General features: G+C 39.3%; 1 long non-coding RNA gene across 2 annotated transcripts in view; it reads right to left on the bottom strand.

Moving 5' to 3' along the window:
* Positions 1-11,704, bottom strand: part of LOC141946571 (uncharacterized) — a 72,124-nt gene extending 60,420 nt beyond the window's left edge. For both annotated transcript variants that reach the window (XR_012629874.1, XR_012629875.1), the window contains exons 1-5: positions 11,322-11,704; positions 10,882-11,104; positions 10,496-10,798; positions 9,283-9,450; positions 7,749-7,902 (exon numbers count right to left, since the gene is read on the bottom strand). This is a non-coding gene — a long non-coding RNA (uncharacterized LOC141946571). The remainder of the gene's footprint in view (positions 1-7,748; positions 7,903-9,282; positions 9,451-10,495; positions 10,799-10,881; positions 11,105-11,321) is intronic.
* Positions 11,705-14,437: the final 2,733 nt, after the last annotated feature.

The following is a 14,437-nucleotide window of genomic DNA, read 5'->3' on the forward strand; positions in this document are numbered from 1 at the left end:
GCCATAGAGATTAATATTTTTCTTTCAAAGCCACATTTTTATAAGAGATTACGTTTTCCTCTGAAAGCTGAAGAGCTCCATTCAAAGACATTCCCATTTGTTGTTGTCAGATTCTGCCTAACTGGGCTGAGAGCCTACTGTAGCTCTGTGGATCTGTGACCTGCACTTCGCTCCCTCCAGGCACTATAAATAATTTCCATGGAAACAGCGCTGAAGAAGATATCTGCAAGCCAAGAAGATATTTATAGCCTTTCTGCTAGATTTATGTCTTTTATTTTTTCCTCTCCATTTTCTCAGTTAAACCAACATTAAATACATTTATTTTATAAAATACTTTACACACACAACTAAAGTTACTAAAGAAATTAAAGATACAGGGGGAAAGAACTGAAGGAGATTCCTACCCCATAATACGTATGTATCTATCTATAGATTATCGTCACATCCTGCATTCCCATTTGCCCTGAGGAAAGAGTACATTACATCTACACTGCACTTTTTTCACCCAAGGAAGAATTCTCTCTTAGTCATCAAGGCTGGAGCTAATCATCTGTATAAGGTATTTAATGAAGAGTGTTCTAATCCACACCTTGATGAGGCTGAGAAGAAAAGCAGATGCACATGAAATCAAAGCTGAAGGGCTCTGAAACAGCCTCATCAGACCACAGAGCGAGGAACTGAACAGGGTGGAATGCACTCCAGTGTAGCCAAGTGCAAATGTGCAGCTCTTCAGGCCTGCATGTAAATTTATCATACAGTAAAAATCAGCTAACTTCTCAGCCACTTCTCTTTCAGCAGTAGAAAGATAATGCTCAATGTGTGGACACAGCAAAGATAATCTGGAAATCTGTCAAACCCTGTTCCCTCATGATCTCCCAATTAATGAGAGTACATGTATATTGCAGGTGTACAGTACAATCTCTCTCCTCCTGGCCACAGTAACACAACAGCTTTAGGCCCTCCCTGCAAACTGTACAGCTGGTATTGTTTTCATTGTCACTGAAGCTGCAGATGACTAGTCCCAAGTTCTAAGAGTATCCTTACCCCACGATCACATCTACAGATATGGGGAGGAACAGAGATTGCCTTTTTTCTCCTTTGGCTGGGCTTGTACAGCCTGTCTGTAGGTTAGAGGACAAAGGAAGTGAGTCAAAGCATCAGATCAAAACTCAAACACAATCACCTAAGGAGAAATAACTGTAATCATTGCTTCGTTTTTTTCTTCTCAGTATAACAATAGTTGTCACTGAACATAGCAATAAATTTAAATAACTACTCTTAGCTGCATTACAGGAATTTTTTGGAGCTCCTTTCCCCTCTCCGGGTACCTCCTGTAGGATCTAGTTTATCCTCACATAAGCTTTGAGTGCTGACCGTGAGTTTTTTCTTCATTAAAACACACCAGATTCCACATCATCTTTTACATTTTTGTCTGTATTTTAATCTCTCTTTTTATGATCTAAAATATTGCTCTCACATCAGGAAGAATTCATACATTTCCCAGTGGTATTAACATCAGCATTAAAAATAATGACTGAGGCTCCCTCAAGCCACTGCTCTAAAGCAAAGACTTCTTCAAGAAAATGTTGCCTACTACTACATAAGCCATTAGCTGTACTCATCTTGTAAGGCTTCTGTCTGTATTATAAATGTTAGAAAAATACTTGAGAAGCCAAGACTTTCTTGGAATTTTTTTGATCCAAAGAAGTTTAGAAAAATATCAATTAGAAGTTAATTCATCATAAGAGATATTTGTATTTACATCTGTTCCTATAGGTACTGAAATTCAGATTGCTGTTTAACTAATGTTTGACAGTTTTTAGGTCCAATAGCTAAAAGAACAAGAGTATTAAGATTAGAAAAGTATTTCTTGTTCTCAATCTAAGATATCCTCAAGGCGGCCAATTTTTTTAGATTCTTCTCAGATCCCAACTCTACCTGTCAGAATTCACACTGTAACTATTTCAGATACTACCAAAGTACTTAACATTATGTACACTACTTAACTTCTCTGTGTCTCGTCTTACCACTCTAAAATGAGTATCTTCTAATAATTACCAATCTTCTTTCACAAAATTAAGAAGGTTAATTAATTAATGTTTCTAGCACTCCTGAGATTCTCAGATGAAAAAGCAATACATATAAGGGCTCTGAAGAAACTTTGAGTTCACTGTCATAATCACGATTAAATCAAGGAGAAATTTTATACTGTTATTCTCAGATTCTCTTTTCTTCAGTTCATCATTCTATTTTTTCCTACAAGTTGCCATTTGCTGCAAAGTATCTTAACTGATTCAAAATTCCATATTATAACTGGCTTTAGAAAAAACATAAATTGCATCCATCACACATTAATCAACTGTACCTAGGCAACATAGGTGAGGTTAGATCATGTTTTTGCAATCACCCCTGTGCAAAGAGATGAACTCAGCACATTTCACCTCCTTCATTCCTGGAAGTAGCCACATTAGACCAAAAAAAGATGCATAGCAGCATAATTATTCCTTAACTCCTGACACCAGCTAGATACCTCATCAGAATCTGTTCACTGGGAACAGCAACTCACAACAACATACATTAAATCTAACCTGATCTTCCTGCCAATGTAGTTACGTACTTTGATATTCAGCCTCTAGTTTCTCCTGTCAATAATTTTAAATTAACAACAGAGTAACAAATTATTTTATAAAATATGGTCTAGACACTTAAAAAAAATAAGAATATGTGGATGAAGAAACAGTAAAAAAAAAAAAGGAAAATAAAAAGAAGAAATTCAGCTCCACTAAATTGTGTACATCAAATGTATGTTGGCTTCCTTCCGGCAGTTTTCAGTGGAAAGACAGTCCTTTCATTTACTTAAAGTTATTAACTGATTGTTCCTGGAAGACATCCATTTAGTGTCTGTAACAATTATCTAATAAGAAAACTTATAAAGTACAGTAAGATAAATAATTGAGAATCACATTCAAAATTTAAGATCATGACATTTGATTCATCAGAGATTACAGACTTATTAAAAATAGTCTTGTTTTAACTTTCTGAATACCTGATTGTTAGCTAATAAGCTTAAATAGCTTAATATTCTGACATGAACTTAAAACTGAGATATTACCATTAAAAAAAAAAGTTTCTGAAAGGATAAAATGCAGGTTTGGTCATTGAAATATACACCTTCAAGAAATACACGCAATTTTGACAATAGTGTGCATGCTTTCAGTATTCTCTTCATTTTTATTTACCACTGAATCTGAGACAAGTTCTGACCTCCACTATATCCAGGGTAACCCCACAGATTTATTTCACTAACCTGAATCTGATTTTAGCTTTCTAATTCAGAGCTTGGACTTACTTTTATTACTTAGGCATGCTTTAGACATATTAATATATTTCACTGTCACATAACAGAACTGTATTTGCCCTGTATGTAAGTACTTATAAGTTCATATACTACCTGTTTTAACTTATCATCTGATGTGGAAATACAGACCAGTGAGACACACCAGTGGCTGCCAGTGCTTTCTGCGCAGCACCATGGTGAACCCCATGCTACCACTGCAAGAGCACCATGCAGCCCAGCCTCACACAACCCAAGGGAGGAAAATGAGACATAAGCCACTTGCAAAACAGAACTGTCTCTGCAGCTGCTTTTAAAAAAATTCAGTTTTCTGCCAAATGTTTTTAGCTGAAAAACTTCCTGACTTTGTGTTTCAGCCAACTGTGAAACTCCCACACACAAAGCCACTTTCTGAATTGTTCTACTGAGGAAAAAATTAGTAAAAGCATTGTTTCTGGCTTCTGCTTTGTGTGGATATTTATACCTCTGGAAGTTAGTGCATACTAATATGCCTGAAGAAATTTTTCCCTTTAGTACTTTTTTCAGTTTGCCTTTCACAGACCTTCATCTGTTCCCCTTCAAATAAAGTATTCAGAGATTCCCTCACTGCCCCTTCATTTTAGCCCCTTTAAATTGCTCAGCAGCAGAAAATTGTTAAGTTTTTAACTCCAGTAGCCAGTGGGGAAAGCTTAAAACATGAAACACAGAGAATTATAAGCAAAAATGAAGGAAATAAAAAGAATCTTAATAAATGTTTTTACTCTCTTTCTGGGGGGCTGACTCATGATGTTGGAATGAATGAGGCCAGTAATAATAGTAAAATATTTCATCTTCACTCTATTTATAAGACCGGAAAATTTTCAATTCTAGTCCTACCAGACCAGAGCTGTTTGATACAAGTTACTACTTCTCTGCACTAAATATGTGAGATTTGTGAAGAAGTTTTAGCGTAGTATTACAAAAATTGCTTAAAGCACTTGAGAAATGGTAGATAAAAAAATTATATAATTATATAATTTATAAAGTATGTTTATCTTGCTTAAAATATATAAAATATATTATAATAGTAATAAATGCCTGTAAGTTATACATAGAGATACTTTGTATATTTATATTAAAATAGGATATCTATTTGTGTCTATTTAAGGGGAAGTTACCATAAGCTGATCCATAACTTTTAGCAGTATCTTTGATTCCATCTAAATCTATAGAAAATAACCAAACATGGTATCGCAATTATGTGTTATAGTCACACTGAAAATACAGGAACACAAACATTCACCTCCACAGCACAGATACAGAAGGTTTAGGGCGACTTAACGGAGCCTTTCAATAACTGCAACAAGGTTCTTGGGAAGATAAAGCTTTTTGCAGAGATGTCTGGCAGGAGAATGAGAGACAACAGAGATGAACTAAAATGGGAGGTTCTGACCTGACCTTAGGAAAACAGGTTTTGACAGTGACAGGACATGAAGCAGTGGAAGAGGTTGCCCAGGTAGCACACTTGGAGGTTTTCAAAACACTGAGAAACCTACTTTGAACTCAGTATTGACCCTGCTCTGAGAAGTGGGTTGGACTGGATCCTGGGTCCCACCCAACCTGCATGAGTCTGAGTCTATGACATGCCTGTGTAAAAGCCAAAAGTGTAATCTCTTACACATACAGATTCTGAAGCATTCCAGACTCTGGACTTTTAATTTCTTTTCCCCTAATTCTGATTATTGATATAAGAAAGAAATCCCAAGGATATAGAAGAGACATACTCTTAAGTCTCTGGCAGCTTTGGAAGAGAACTGGAAGATGATCACAATCATGGCATTGCGACAGAGTTGCTACTTGACTCCTGCACTGTGATCACTTCCTGTAAAATTCTTCAGTACAACCCACCACCACCCAAAAGTGGTGGTTTACGCTTTGACAGTGCAGAGGACCATGATGAGATTCACAGTTTCAATTCAGAAGTGCTAGGTAAGAAACAGTATATGCCAGGCCTCCATGAAGTTATCTACATCTCTGAGCATTCAGACCTTCCACATCTGTATTTATTCTAGCTACCTGTTTGACATAGTTGACCCACCTGAATGATTTATGTCTCAAGCCAAATGCAATACCGAAGCATAAAGTTTAAATGAAAAACAAAAGCTCCAGAGATACTCAAGTTAGTGGAGTCTCTAATTACAGGTGATAGAGAGAACCTCTTTCTCTTAAGCAAGGCGGGGTCTTGCTTTGCTGGTAACAGCTAAAACACATTCCTTAAACCCAGGAGATCCTGCAGCAACGCTAAGCATACTGTCAATTTCAAATTGCCTTTTCACCCTTTGCCAGGGTGTTCCTGTACAAAGCTATGATGAATGAAAACCCAGTTAACTCTCACCGTGGTTTCTGGTGCCTGGTGATTTGTACCTCTGGTAGCATACGTGTAAAATCATCGCTGTGAGCAACCCAGAGGTAACAGCTACAGGCTTCCCACCTCAGCTGTAGATTTGGAGTGGCCTGGGAACTAGCTGATAAATTTCTATTCTCAGATGATTCATCTCCTTTTACAGATAATAAATTCTGTGGTGTAATTACCAAAAAGTCTTTCACGATCTTCTTGCTCAGAGATGAGTACTCATCATCTGGGATTAGGCTGTGATTAATTATGAACAGCATTCCTTACAAGCACATCCACTTTTATGAACAAACCTAGTTTTTGCAATAGTTTTTGCTCCTCACAGCTATCTGATTTATGGTTGGGCTAAACAGGCTTCAGTCAGCAGTCCCCTTCCATCACAGCACAAGTGGGTCACTGCAGTACCTTAGAAAGAAGGCTGCCTTCTGCATTATTCCTAGACACAAGAAACACTTAAGACGTCAGAGTTCTCCTGTAATTGGGCATGGCATAAGCCTCAGGCTCCTACTATGTTGTTTTTACAAAGGACAATATAATGCTAGAGTCTTGAATTGTAGTGTCTAGGATTATCTTCAAATTGTGTTTAAGAAAAATAATAGCTAAAATGCTGCAGAGAGGATTTAAAACTGTTTTTTACAAGATGGGAAACATACAGATTTACTATATAGCTTTATGTAGTTTAAAAATGCTTTTGTAACTAGATCACAGGACTTCTGTTTGTAAGGACATACAGTATCTCAGAAGCAGCAATATGTATATATTCACTGAAGCAGAAGCCAAGCACTGTTTACATAACTCCCCTCCAAAAAAACAGAAGACTTGCTTTCACTCATACAGCTGCAGAGGTTGTGTTTTTGTAGAAATGGGCGGGGGGGGGGGGGGGGGGGGGGCGGGAACGACAGGATTAAAAGCAGAGCCGTTGGGTTTCTTCCCCTTCGAGCTCCTTAATTTTTGTCTCGTCCTGCCCCCTGGTGGGAGCACAGGCCGCAGGTCTGTTGGTTTCACAAAGGCACGTGTGTACGATGCAACCCCAAATTACCCCCAGCATTTCTCATATAGCTAGTTGTGAAAAAGAATATGTATCACTTAACATAGGAAGGATTTAAAGAAATACTACGGGAAATACAATACTATTAGTATTTAATAAAAGGCTGTGTGTTGTTTTATCTAAAAATTAACAAAGCACCTGTAGAACTTTGACAATGTTGCAATAAATATCCTTTCTATTCCAGATACATATTTAAGGCTCAGAATTAAGTGAGAATGGATAGTAAAAAAATATATATAAACACACAATGGTCATTATTCAATGGTGTTTTAGTAGGAGCTCAGGATACAGTATCATCTATAGCATGAGAGAAAGTTTATTTACAGATTACATAAATTCCTTTCTTTTATTTCTAGAAGGATCTAAGATGATAGCACAGACCTGCTGCGGGTTACAGCTTGGTAGCTGAAAAGGTACTTTAGATCTAACAAGTAGGAAGGACAAAAGCAGAATCAAAGGCCTTAAAAATGTTAACCCTTGTCATCCATTTAACTGCTGCAATTCTGCTCTCACTGAAGAGTTACAAAATAAAATACTACCACCAGCACAGGTAAATACTAATTTTAAGCTCTTCTTCTGAATGTGCTCATTCAGACATGTTTAGATTGTTTTTGACACATCTATATTGCAACCTCAATTCCTTCATCCCAGTTCTACTCAAAACACTTCTGTAAACTCATGAACTCCCTCAGGCAGCCAGCTCACCCACTGGCATTTCAGCTTCCACTTGCCCTGAACTCCGGGTGCTGTAGACTCTAATGGCTGCAGGCAGCACATTCTGCTCTTGTCTATAGTTGAGCTGTAGCGGAGGTGGGAAAAATCATTCAGCCCCACTCAGTTCACTGAAGGTTTGACAGTGAAAACACCAGCACTGCAGCCTCTGAACACACCAGAGCCTCTGAGGCAACAATTCCAAGGGCTCATTATCGCAACAATAACGGCAAAACCAGGGTGTGACTCTGGAGTATGCTTACCTCCCCATGCTCGAGGAACCACCACAGGCCTCTTGATAAATCACAAGTCTCAGCAGCAGCCAGAGCCCTGTCCACCTCACTTTCTTCAGGTGCATCTGCCTTCATCATCCATCCAAAAAGCAAATGGATTCTTACACCTTTCCTCGGTTTCCTACTGCAGAGAGCAAGAGTTACTTTTTAACATGCGTGTATATATATATATATATATATGCAAGCTGATAGAAAAATTCAATCCTGGTCTCACTCAGACAGTAGAACTCAGGAGTGACTGTAGAGGCATATGTAAGAACAAAACACTAAAATGTGAGAAAATACCCCAAACCAGAGCAGAGGCTTTATGATTTCCATATACATTGTGGCCTGGATTCTCAGCTGGTACAGAGCAGCATAATTTCCGCTGCCTTCAATTTAACCACTTTGCACTCACCAGGAATCCAGCCATGTGTAACAGCTTTCGGCAAAGGGAGATTAGACATTTTATTGCAGTTACATAACAATTTGCCTAAATTGTGAATTTACAAATTGCAATCAGACTGGTCTACCCTGCAGAGGCGTGTGAAAATGCCCCAGGCTACGTGACACAGAATTACATAACGTCCCTGACTGATCAAAAACCTAGTAAGAAAGGATAGGTTGCAGGTGAAGATGAACTGCCAGCTGCAGACTAAAACCAGAATGTTTAAAGAACAATTTCCTACGACTGTGTATTACCACAAGACAACCTTTTCTCTGCTTATCCACCCAACCCAGACTAATTTGTGCTCAGGCATTTAGAGATTATATGTCTTTATGAACCCCTGGTACTAGGGGACATAGGATTGTTTTGAGGGCCATTTGATAGCTTATTTTAATAATGCTATAATCACACAATTAAAACCTGATGAGATCTCAGTTTGGTTAAGTTCAGTTGAATTGCCAAGGGTACAAGTAGGTGCTATAAAGTCTAATTAAAAAAAAAAGAGCTCTCACTCTTTTTGCATCGGAACACAGAAAGGTTTCTGGTTCATCTCCCGTGACTGTAATTGATTTAGTCCCTGATTTATACAAACTTATATTCTAAATAATTCAGATAAGGACCTGATTCTGCAATCCTTGTTTCTGTCAAATAGGATATACTCAGGTGAATAACAGTATTGATTTTAATATTCTAATTGCACACAGGAAATAAGTAAATAAATAAGTAGGAAGCTTTGCAAGGTGAGAAAGTATCTTTTGTGGTACCCTGGATTATAAACCACTACCATGCTTAAAGTTGCTTGGTTGGGCCATCCAGCCTATAAGCCATTTTCTCAACATGCTCAGGGAAGAGGCAGGTAGTCAAACCCTGCGTACTCACAAACAGCCTGTGACTCAGAGCAATCTTGCTGAAGCAAGCTACATATAGCACAGGTCTGCCCCACCTCTGGGCCACAGAAAGGACCTCTCAGGAACAGCCTCAGTGTTAAGTTCTGCAGGAACTGCAGAATGGAAGAAATTCCCACCTAGTAGGCTCTAGGGCTTTCAAGATCTTTTTGTGTAACAACTGTCCTTTTACCTGCTGTGATGCTCCAAATTTTTTGCCTCAAAGCCGAAACACAGAGTTGGAGCCAACCAAGCAAGGAAAGTGGCAAAAGCTTCAGACATAGCTCCCAGGCATGCTGCTTCAGACCTTGGGATTGCTGACCATGAGAACCAACTTCTTTGATCAACCCAAACGATACAGCTGGGAAGGGAAGGGGAAAAAAAAAAAAAAAAAAAAAAAAGGACAAGTTTTTCCAAGACACATGGTCCTTAATGGCTTTTCTGTGCCCAAAATCTTTTTTTCCCCCCAACCAACTGGTCTAAGTTTTCACCTCTGCCTATCCATCTTGCATACTTACCAAGCACTTAAAGTCATCTGAATAAAAGAAAAACCTCTGGCATTAGAAAACACAGATAATTCCTTTAACAGATAGGACTGGTTGGTCCATATGTCTTGGCTCTGGCCAGTTTTTGCTGTGGACCACTGATGGTCCTCCACCAACTAAGCAGTGTGCAGCAAATCCCTTGCAAAACTTGTATCTGTTCCTTTTCACTAAGATCATACAGGATAGTTTCTACAGCCTCATAAACTCTTTCCCTCAACCCATAACGGGAGGAGACTGAACCTAAAGTATGAAGATATTTCCATGATCTTTAAAGAAGTGTGAGGAATTCTATAGAAGAGATTACTTCTATATAATCACTAAATAACTTCTATATAGGCATTAAGTATCTGAACATATTCTCCAGAAAGACATGCTGCTTGGCAGTACCAGTCATCCCACTATGATACCATTAGAGGACTTGCTCTTTTTGCCCAGGATGCAACCACCATAAGTTACCTGGCCTCCCAGACAAAAATTTAAGCCGCTTAAAGGAAAGCAGCAAAGTAAATGTCACAAAAAATTTCTGCATTTCTCAGTAGCCTCAAGTACAGCAGAAACCATGGAGACACCATGGGTGGATGTATGTGCAAGAGAGTATCAGCTGTCCAGACAAGTAACAGAAAAACAAACTCCAGTTGTGCAAATTTTAAAAATCCATCTGAACCCACATTCTGTAAGGCTGCATCAGATGTAACATGTTGTACTGCACAAACCATATTGCAAATATTTGTTTCCACTATAAAAACAAACAAACTAGCTAATTAAATATCACACTGCCTTTGGAAAAGAAAACTGAGTAAGAGGCCAAGAGGGCTACCTGTACTCAGCCCAGTGACCAGAAAATGTAACTAAGGTACCTACCTCGCTTCTAGCACAGGGCACTGATGTGCTTTTTCATTGCAAACTGTGGTCTGTGGCTGGGCTCTTGCTCTCTGCAGCCTAACTCCCAGTGTAATTCACCTTCTGGAAAAACTCCCTGCAGAGATTTTGTTACAAAGTCTAGTGGGGAGGGTCAGGTTTTTCCATCTCTTCAGACTCCAGCCAAGTGCTTTAAGCATTATGACCAAAAGGTGAATGAACCAGTTAAGAGAATTAAATATTAATACTTGTATATTTTCTGTCTCCTAAGCAACCACTCTTCTCTTCTTTCTTGTTTCAGAAGATCTAAAATACAAACACACACATTAAAAGATTAAGGCAAAATATACATTGTTATTTCCCTCAGAAAGATATGTGCTCTCCCCTACCTGAGATATTTTTTGCTGTGGCTTGTAACCAGCAAGCGCTAGAAAGTCATTTGCATCACTTCATTGAAGAGATGTGAGGAGACCTGCTGGCTTGTGTTAGGGAGCTCTCATCCAATTCATATCATGGATCTCTGCTCCAGCGCCTGAAGTGACTCATCCTCCCCCCGCTCCTTGTCCGACCTTGGGGGTTGCAGGGCTGTTTCTCACACTTTTTTCCTCACCACTGAAACAAAGAAATTAACTCAACAGTCAGAATCCAATATAACTGTTAAGCAGCTATTCTTTATTAGCAGCGCTGGGGTCACCCTGGGGATTCTCCACCATAAGGGCTCCCAAGACTTAGCAAGGGACATCAGTTTACATACACACAAATTGTACATATTCATTAGATTTCCTAGAAAGGAGTGTCTTATGATAATGAGTTCCCAGAATTTATTTACCTAGTCCAGGCATGCATAGTGAAAATAGGGTGAGGGTCTTCAGTGGTCAAGGGCGGAAGTAAGTAGTCTTCTTCACAGTGTTCGCTAGTTAACCCTCTTTCCGGAGCATGTGCTGTGAAGTGAAGTCGAGGTGTCTCCCTCCTAAATCACCAGAATCATCCTCCCTATAACAGGGTCTCTGTGTCTCTTCGAGCTCTTCGAGCGCCCCTTATCTCATTCTAGGAGTTGCCTAAGCGTCCACTGAAGGCCTCCAGTCTGCTATCAGTGATTTACATAGGGAGCCTAACGAGCATTTCAATCTTACCTAAACAAAGAAAGAGACCTAAGGAAACAGTTGAGAAGTCAGGAGTCCTTGAGAAACAAATGAAGCAAAGCACAAGCAAAGCTTTCACACATCACATCACAGTTTAGTCTTAATAACTGTTTGAAATTAATTTGTTTGAGCCCTTCCATTCCCTTTCACCACCTTTGTGGGATTCTGCCGTTCCCTAAACACTCTTTCACAGAGGCGCTACCAGCCGGGCTGAGGGGCTCAGCTGCGCTCTGCTGTGGGGCTCGTGGAACCGGCTGGAACCGGCTGTGCCCCGCCCGGCGCAGCCCGCGCCTCTCCTCACAGAGGCGGCCCCGCTGCCAGCGCCTCCCCGCTGACACCCAGTGCCGGGAAACTCAGGACAAAGGGCGTTTCCTGGGATCCAATGAAATGAAACTCACATAGCTCTATTAATGACAATAGTTTGCTGGTTTTCCTTCATGAAAAGTGTTATTTTTCTCCACTCGCAGAAGGGACTTCTTTTTAGCAATTTTCTGAAATTTGTGTGATCCCTTACTGTCCGGGCAAGTTGAAATTGAATTCTCCTTAGTGAAATGAGTCATGGCAATCTTCCATTCACATCTGTAATCACATCCATACCTGGCTAACTATCTGAGCTGGTCAAAATTACAATGAAAAATACATACTATCAGCTAAAAAGCGCTTGCATGAAAGAACTGAGTGGATTTTGAGAAACACAGCCGTTCCCAAGAGGCAGCTGTATTGCCTGTTAGCATCTAAAGGTGAACTGAAATTTCCAACCTGGTTCTCCTAAAACATAGTTTTTACCCCAAGAGAGACTGTGAACTGTTGGCTTTTTATCTTAATTCAGGACAAAATAAATTCTTTAAAGAAAAAAAATCACTTGAATGTTTTCCTGGAGGAAAATTCCATTTCTCAACTGCCTTCCTACCTCTTTCGAGGAGTTTCTCTTTGCAAAAGCACTTTTACCAAAGCTCTTCCAGTAGGGAATATTTTATGAAATAGATTTGAAAGAGATGTTTATCACCCAAAAGATGCAAAGACACATCTTGGCTTCTCCCAACAAATCATGCAATTCTCCATCTCAGATCAGCCAAAGGAAAACATACTTCAACAGAGCAGCAAACAAGATGGCCGCCTCTGTACTCTGCTTGTCTAGCATACACAGATGGAAAAAAGCTCGCTCCTCACTTCAGAAAGTGCAGGTTGTTATCAGGACGATAAAGGCTAAGTAAATATGCACACATGAGTCTAATCTATTTCTTATCTATGACCTATTAATAAGCTAAAAAATAACAGCTTGGAATTAATTGTTGAGGATATTCAGTGCACCAAGAGGAAAAAAAGGCAGCCTCAGATCAAATTTTCTTCTAGAAGGTGCTATATAAAGACAGAACCTTCTTTTCATGCACCTGCTTCTTAATATTTGCTAAATTTTTAATATGGTTAACATATAAGGTCCACAAAGGGTCATTAAACACTCTTAATTTTATATTCAAAAGCACATACATTTTCTTCAAAACCAACAACCATCCATTTTTTAGCTGAAGCAATGGAAAGTCCATTACCCCCTTCCTTGTTCATTCTAGTCATTAATATATCTGATTTAAGAAAATTTCACCTGAAATACTATAGACCCACACTGGTATAATCATGTGAGTTGCCTTCTTTACTGCAGCAGGGTTACAAATAGGAATGCTCCTCCTAACATGGCTGTAGAAATACAGTCCAGTTTCTCAGTGTTCAACAACAAAGAAGTGGATGCTTCTGCCTGGACAGAGGTGACAGTTTCGAGAAATTGTGCTTTAGAAATCACGCTGATGGCATGTGCCCTGAGAGCCGAGAGCCATCAGGGAGCCCAGTTTCCTTTTCCTACCTTCACCACAGGTACGGTGATTATCTTCCCACCAGCACAGAAAGTCTCTCTGCTGCTGCTGTTTGGTACTTTTGTCAGTAGATTTCCACAAGCTACGTTATGTGAAAATCTGGACCTTCATTAAAGTAATGAGGTAACTTTTATACCTGCATTCAGTTATAAAATATACATCTATTTTTAGGAAGTAGTTTATACACCTAGGAGTAATATTATTATTGCTTTGTTCCTGTGACTTCTCCAAGAAAAAAAAAAAAAGAGTCGTTTGTACTACAGTAGTGATTATATCCCCCTAACAGTGTCTGACCGTGCTAAGGCACAGTAAATGCATGAAACAATAAAGTAACTTCCTGCCTCAAAGAGGTTACACTTTAAGTATACATGACAAGAGATGAAGAAAACCCTGGAGTATTAATATTGCATGCACCACAAGGGATTATTCTCACCATGCATGAATTAGATTGTTGCTACTTGTACTGAAAGTCCTTGGTCCAATACCACATCTTGCAGGACTGGAGGTGGAATTAAATTTTCTTTCAAAGTCTGCAGATTGAGTTCTCCCTCCCACACATTTCATTATACTGCTGTCAAAGTTCATTCTCACTGGCATTGTCATTTTTATTTTGAAAATGTTTTCAGATTGCAAGAGGCTGCAATGGAAAGAAGCACTGACACAAATTTGGCATGCTTTTCTGTAAGCAGTAGAAGAAAACTGCCTGCATTGCAGGCATGACAATCAGCATACCCTACGAGTAAGAGTACTTGCGTCCCTCATCTGAAAGCATCACAGATCATAGCTGCACCATCAGTCATCATTTAGTTTTGTATCAGTGCACCAGTGGTCAGCAACAGGGGAAAAGGAGAACGTAGTAAAATCTAGCATGTTGTGCTTGAATATGCAGGGTCTGAAGCATTTCTGCAGCAAACTACTGACCTGAAAGTCCAGATGGT

The sequence above is a fragment of the Strix uralensis genome, chromosome 8 (genome assembly GCF_047716275.1).
Source record: "Strix uralensis isolate ZFMK-TIS-50842 chromosome 8, bStrUra1, whole genome shotgun sequence".
In the NCBI taxonomy this organism is placed as follows: domain Eukaryota; kingdom Metazoa; phylum Chordata; class Aves; order Strigiformes; family Strigidae; genus Strix; species Strix uralensis.